The sequence below is a fragment of the Triticum urartu genome, chromosome 7, assembly GCF_003073215.2.
Source record: "Triticum urartu cultivar G1812 chromosome 7, Tu2.1, whole genome shotgun sequence".
In the NCBI taxonomy this organism is placed as follows: Eukaryota; Viridiplantae; Streptophyta; class Magnoliopsida; order Poales; family Poaceae; genus Triticum; species Triticum urartu.
The window spans coordinates 713109048-713116624 of NC_053028.1; positions in this window are offsets into that span (position 1 = coordinate 713109048).

Consider the following 7577-nt stretch of genomic DNA (forward strand, 5'->3'; position numbering starts at 1 on the left):
TAGAGGGAGTTGGACTCTCCTGCGCCCTCCTCCTTGGCCGGCCAGCCCTCCCCCTTGGCTCCTTTATATACGGAGGCAGGGGACACCTCTAAACACACAAGTTGATCCACGTGATCTATTCCTTAGCCGTGTGCGGTGCCCCCTGCCACCATATTCCTCGATAATACTGTACCGGAGTTTAGGCGAAGCCCTGCTGCTGTAGTTCATCAAAATCGTCACCACGCCGTCGTGCCGACGAAACTCTTCCCTGACACTTTGCTGGATCGGAGTCCGGGGATCGTCATCGAGCTGAACGTGTGCTCGAACTCGGAGGTGCCGTAGTTTCGGTGCTTGATCGGTTGGATCGTGAAGATGTACGACTACTTCCTCTACGTTGTGTGATCGCTTCCGCAGTCGGTCTGCGTTGGTACGTAGACAACACTCTCCCCCCTCGTTGCTATGCATCACATGATCTTGCGTGTGCGTAGGAAAATTTCTGACATTACTACGAAACCCCAACAAAATGCTGCGAAGAAGAAGCTTCACCATCGCACGGGGTTAGGTGGCTACCTCAAAGCCCGGCCTAAGTTGGCCAAGGCTAAGAATGATCTGATTGATAAAGGGATCGAACGAGAGACAATGAACTGGCCAGACCGTTGTCGTAGTTGGTTCTTCGGGGCTGGCGGAACCTTGGACCCTATATCAAGGAAGTGCCTTTGGACGGACGAGCAAATGAAAATACCACTCAAGAGGCTTCAGCACTATATCAATGTAGCGCGGCAAGGGACGTTCGCTCCAGATAGAGAGAACGACGAGCTCACAATGGCCCTCGAGAATCCTGAGCACCCTGGACGGACACGAGGCACGCCAGGCTCCGTTCCGTGGAAGGCTGGGTTTCCGAATGCAGGCGGTTACAAATGCCAGTAGAGGAGGAAGAAAGTGCAGCAAACCCAACTGCAGGCGCTGCATGCAAGGGTACAAGCGATAGAGGAATGAGAAGCAAATCGCAACAAACGAACTGCCGAAGCTTCCCCCGAAGCTACCCCACCATCTCAGCGGAGAAGCGGCGTGGCTTCCACCGAGCTGCTTCAGCCGGAGCATGTCTTGACGGCTCCTGCCAGCTATCCCGTGGATGCTATCACGGAGTCTCAAAATTGCCACCTTATGACGCAATGGATGAATTTGAAGGTCAAGGCGGCTGTTGGCTCTGTTTATCCTACTGAACCCGGCGCAACTTTTCACTGCCGGCCGATTCTAGAAGGATATGCTAGGGTGATGGTGGATGAAATAACGGAGGGATTTGAGGACCTCCAGCTTGACCACTCTACCGGTGAAGGGGAGACTCGGCAGGGTTCTGCTCTGAAGACTACATGCCTATGGCGGAAGGAGCTCATCAACCTTCCGAACTGGACACCTCCGCCTCCTCCTCCTCTGGCGAGTCAGGGCACTCCGCCTCCTCCTCCGGCGAGTGACGATCAGGGCACTCGGCCTCCTTCTCCGGCGCGTGGCGGCACTCCGCCTCCTCCACCGCCTCCTCCTCCGGCGAGTGACGATCAGGGCACTCGGCCTCCTACTCCGGCGCATGGCGGCACTCCGCCTCCTTCTCCGCAAGCGCCGGCGCGCCCGAGCAGCCAGCCTCCTCCTTCTCCGCCTCTCAGCAAGGGCAGAAGAGACCCGCCGCCGCTTCGGCTGCTCCGGCGCGTCGTAGTCCTTCTCCTCCGCCTCGTAAGCAAGGAAAGAAGACAGCCGCAGCCGCTCCGTCTGCTCTGTCGGTGTCTAGCAGTACAGCCAGAGGCGGGAGGAAATACGGAGTCGGTCCTTCTCTAAAGACTCCAGAGAAATTACCGTACGAGATGACTGTGGAAGAAAACAAGAAGATCGTGCGGACCGAAATGAAGGACTTCTTTCAAGGGTTGAAAGCACAGAGATGATACGTCTCCAACGTATCTATAATTTTTGATTGCTCCATGCTATATTATCTACTGTTTTGGACTATATTGGGCTTTATTTTCCACTTCTACATTATTTTTGGGACTAACCTATTAACCGGAGGCCCAGCCCAGAAAAGCTGTTTTTTGCCTATTTCAGAGTTTCAGAGAAAGAGAATATCGAACGGAGTCCAAACGGAATAAAACCTTCGGGAACGTGATTTTCTCACCGAACGTAATCCAGGAGACTTGGACCCTACGCCAAGGCACAAAAGAGGCGGTCACGAGGGTGGGGGCGCCCCCCCCTTAGGGCGCGCCCCCTGCCTCGCGGGCCCCTCGAAGCTCCACCGACGTACTCCTTCCTCCTATATATACCTACGTGCCCCCAAAATGATCAGAACAGGAGCCAAAAACCTAGTTCCACCGCCGCAACTTTCTGTATCCACGAGATCTCATCTTGGGGCCTGTTCCGGAGCTCCGCCGGAGAGGGCCGTCATCATGGAGGGCTTCTACATCATCATAGCCTCTCCAATGAAGTGTGAGTAGTTTACCTCAAACCTTTGGGTCCATAGTTAGTAGCTAGATGGCTTATTCTCTCTTCTTGGATCTCAATACAAAGTTCTCCCCCTCTCTCGTGGAGATCTATTCGATGTAATCTTCTTTTTGTGGTGTGTTTGTTGAGACCGATGAATTGTGGGTTTATGATCAAGTCTATCTATGAATAATATTTGAATCTTCTATGAATTCTTTTACGTATGATTGGTTATATTTGCAAGTCTCTTCGAATTATCAGTTTGGTTTGGCCTACTAGATTGGTTTTTCTTGCCATGGGAGAAGTGCTTAGCTTTGGGTTCGATCTTGCGGTGTCCTTCCCCAGTGACAGAAGGGGCAGCAAGGCACGTATTGCATGAATTTATCTCTCTACATCATGTCATCTTGCTTAAAGCGTTACTCTGTTTTTAACTTAATACTCTAGATGCATGCTGGATAGCGGTCGATGAGTGGAGTAATAGTAGTAGATGCAGAATCGTTTCGGTGTACTTGTCACGGACATGATGCCTATATACATGATCATACCTAGATATTCTCATAACTATGCTCAATTCTGTCAATTGCTCAACAGTAATTTGTTCACCCACCATAGAATACTTATGCTCTTGAGAGAAGCCACTAGTGAATCCTATGGCCCCCGGGTCTATTCTCATCATATCAATCTCCATCACTTTAATCTTGCTTTGCTTTTTACTTTGCCGTTTACTTTTCACTTTGCATCCCTATATCAAAAATACCAAAAACATTATCTATCAGTTCTCTCTCTCGTAAGTGACCGTGAAGGGATTGACAACCCCTAATCGCGTTGGTTGCGAGTAGCTATCGTTTTGTGCAGGTACGAGGGGCTTGAGCGTGGCCTCCTACTGGATTGATACCTTGGTTCTCAAAAACTGAGGGAAATACTTACGCTACTCTGCTGCATCATCCTCTCCTCTTCGGGGCAAACCAACGCAAGCTCAAGAGGTAGCAAGAGACATCCACCTCCAGAGGAGAAGGTAGATGCGGTGAAAGCGAAGAGCACTCTGGCTTCCCTGAGAAAACCACCAAAGTCTCCACCGAAAGGCAACTATGAGCGCATTATTGGAAAGACATTTGTCGAAGCGGAGCGCTCGGGAAGTACTGTCACTGATCAAAGGATAAAAGAACGACGAGCTGGGAAACAAATTGCCCAGCTCGGCGAACAAGCGAACCAATCGTGCCCCCCGCTCAAGGTGCCTAGCAACATCGTCACTAATGATCCGAGGATGGTGCCCAGTTATAGCAATCTTGGAGATTACCTTCCCGACGATGTACATTATGATTTCGTGGAGGTGGAGGCGGTACACATATTCGAGTACGAGAAGCCTCTCGTCAATGATGAAAGATCTCTATCAACGATGATGCGAAGATTGCATGATTGGTACATGAAAACCTGCAGAGAGTCTGGGGGGAGGAATACTTTGACGCTGAGAGTTAGAGAGGAGCATGACCTCGTTGGAATTGAACTGTTGAATTATCCATTTGAGGAGTTCTTCCAGTTTTTGGATCAAAGGGCCCTCGATAAAGCAACGATCACCTGCTACTGTCTGTAAGTACTACTACTTCTGTCATTAAGTCTCTCTATATAGGTCAACTCTTTCATTGCATGTATTTATAATTATCCTCACTATATTATGCAGATTGAAGATCGCCGAATTGAAGAAAAGACAAGTCGGTGATATTGGGTTCATCAACACAAATCTCATAGATGCAACTGAGGTTAAATTTCATGCCGAAGATACCGAGGCCAACTTGCTACGATCGTTGAAAATAAATGAAAACAAAGATATAATACTCTTTCCTTACAACTTCAAGTGAGTGTTACTGTCTTGTGCATATTCGGTTTCCCTTATATATTAGTGTTGGGGAACGTAGTAATTTCAAAAAAATTCCTACGCACACGCAAGATCATGGTGATGCATAGCAACGAGAGGGGAGAGTGTTGTCCACGTACCCTCGTAGGCCGAAAGCGGAAGCGTCATCACAACGCGGTTGATGTAGTCGTACGTCTTCATGGCCCGACCGATCAGGCACCAAAACTACGACATGGCCCGACGATCCCCGTACTCCAATCCAGTAGAATGTCGGGGAAGAGTTTCGTTACCACGACGGCGTGGTGACGATCTTGATGTTCTACCGTCGCAGGGCTTCGCCTAAGCACCGCTACAATATTATCGAGGATTATGGTGGAGGGGGGCACCGCGCATGGCTAAGAGATCAATGATCAATTGTTGTGTGTATGGGGTGCCCCCCCTGCCCCGTATATAAAGGAGCAAGGGGGAGGTGCGGCGGTCTAGGAGGAGGCGCGCCGGAGGAGTCCTACTCCTACCGGGAGTAGGACTCCCCCCTTTTCCATGTTGGACTATGTCTTGGGGGGGAAGGAGAGAGAGAGGGAAGGAATGGGGGCGCAGCCCCCCTCCTTGTCCAATTCGGACTTGGGGGGAGGGGCGCGCGGCTGCCCCTTGGCCCGCCTCTCCTCTTCCTCCACTAGCCCCATTAAGGCCCAATAGCCTCCGGGGGGTTCCGGTAACCCCTCCGGCAATCCGGTAAAATCATATTTTCACCCAGATCACTTCCGATATCCAAATATAGGCTTCCAATATATCAATCTTCATGTCTCGACCATTTCGAGACTCCTCGTCATGTCCGTGAGCACATCCGGGACTCCGAACAACCTTCGGTACATCAAAAGATATAAACTCATAATGAAACTTTCATCGTAACATTAAGCATGCGGACCCTACGGGTTCGAGAACATGTAGACATGACCGAGACACGTCTCCGGTCAATAACCAATAGCGGAACCTGGATGCTCATATTGGCTCCTACATATTCTACGAAGATCTTTATTGGTCAGACCGCATAACAACATACGTTGTTCCCTTTGTCATCGGTATGTTACTTGCCCGAGATTCGATCGTCGGTATCTTAATACCTAGTTCAATCTCGTTACCGGCAAGTATCTTTAATCGTTCCGTAATACATCATCTCACAACTAACTCATTAGTTGCAATGCTTGCAAGGCTTTTGTGATGTGCATTACCGACAGGGCCTAGAGATACCTCTCCGACAATCGGAGTGACAAATCCTAATCTCGAAATACGCCAACCCAACATGTACCTTCGGAGACACCTGTAGAGCACCTTTATAATCACCTAGTTACGTTGTGACGTTTGGTAGCACACAAAGTGTTCCTCCGGTAAACGGGAGTTGCATAATCTCATAGTCATAGGAACATGTATAAGTCATGAAGAAAGCAATAGCTACATACTAAACGATCGGGTGCTAAGCTAATGGAATGGGTCATGTCAATCACATCATTCTCCTAATGATGTGATCCCGTTAATCAAATGACAACACATGTCTATGGTTAGGAAACATAACCATCTTTGATCAACGAGCTAGTCAAGTAGAGACATAGTAGTGACACTCTGTTTGTCTGTGTATTCACACAAGTATTATGTTTCCGGTTAATACAATTCTAGCATGAATAATAAACATTTATCATGAGATAAGGAATTAAATAATAACTTTATTATTGCCTCTAGGGCATATTTCCTTCAGTCTCCCACTTGCACTAGAGTCAATAATCTAGATTACACAGTAATGATTCTAACACCCATGGAGCCTTGGTGCTGATCATGTTTTACTCGTGGAAGAGACTTAGTCAATGGGTCTGCAACATTCAGATCCGTATGTATCTTGCAAATATCTATGTCTCCCACCTGGACTAGATACCAGATGGAATTGAAGCGTCTTTTGATGTGCTTGGTTCTCTTGTGAAATCTGGATTCCTTCGCCGAGGCAATTGCACCAGTATTGTCACAAAAGATTTTCATTGGACCCGATGCACTAGGTATGACAGCTAGATCGGATATGAACTCCTTCATCCAGACTCCTTCATTTGCTGCTTCCGAAGCAGCTATGTACTCCGCTTCACATGTAGATCCCGCCATGACGCTTTGTTTAGAACTGCACCAACTGACAGCTCCACCGTTTAATGTAAACACGTATCTGGTTTGCGATTTAGAATCGTCCGGATCAGTGCCAAAGCTTGCATCAACGTAACCATTTACGATGAGCTCTTTGTCACCGCCATATACGAGAAACATATCCTCAGTCCTTTTCAGGTACTTCAGGATGTTCTTGACCGCTGTCCAGTGATCCACTCCTGGATTACTTTGGTACCTCCCTGCTAGACTTATAGCAAGACACACATCAGGTCTGGTACACAGCATTGCATACATGATAGAGCCTATGGCTGAAGCATAAGGAACATCTTTCATTTTCTCTCTATCTTCTGCAGTGGTCGGGCATTGAGTCTTACTCAACTTCACACCTTGTAACACAGGCAAGAACCCTTTCTTTGCTTGATCCATTTTTAAGTTCTTCAAAACTTTGTCAAGGTATGTGCTTTGTGAAAGTCCAATTAAGCGTCTTGATCTATCTCTATAGATCTTAATGCCCAATATGTAAGCAGCTTCACCGAGGTCTTTCATTGAAAAACTCTTATTCAAGTATCCCTTTATGCTATCCAGAAATTCTATATCATTTCCAATTAGTAATATGTCATCCACATATAATATTAGAAATGCTACAGAGCTGCCACTCACTTTCTTGTAAATACAGGCTTCTCCAAAAGTCTGTATAAAACCAAATGCTTTGATCACACTATCAAAGTGTTTATTCCAACTCCGAGAGGCTTGCACCAGTCCATAAATGGATCGCTGGAGCTTGCACACTTTGTTAGCTCCCTTTGGATCGACAAAACCTTCCGGTTGCATCATATACAACTCTTCTTCCAGAAATCCATTCAGGAATGCAGTTTTGACATCCATTTGCCAAATTTCATAATCATAAAATGCGACAATTGCTAACATGATTCGGACAGACTTAAGCATCACTACGGTAGGTCTCATCGTAGTCAATCCCTTGAACTTGTCGAAAACCTTTCGCAACAAGTCGAGCTTTGTAGATAGTAACTTACCGTCAGCGTCAGTCTTCTTCTTGAAGATCCATTTATTCTCAATTGCTTGCCGATCATCGGGCAAGTCAACCAAAGTCCACACATTGTTCTCATACATGGATCCCATCTCAGAT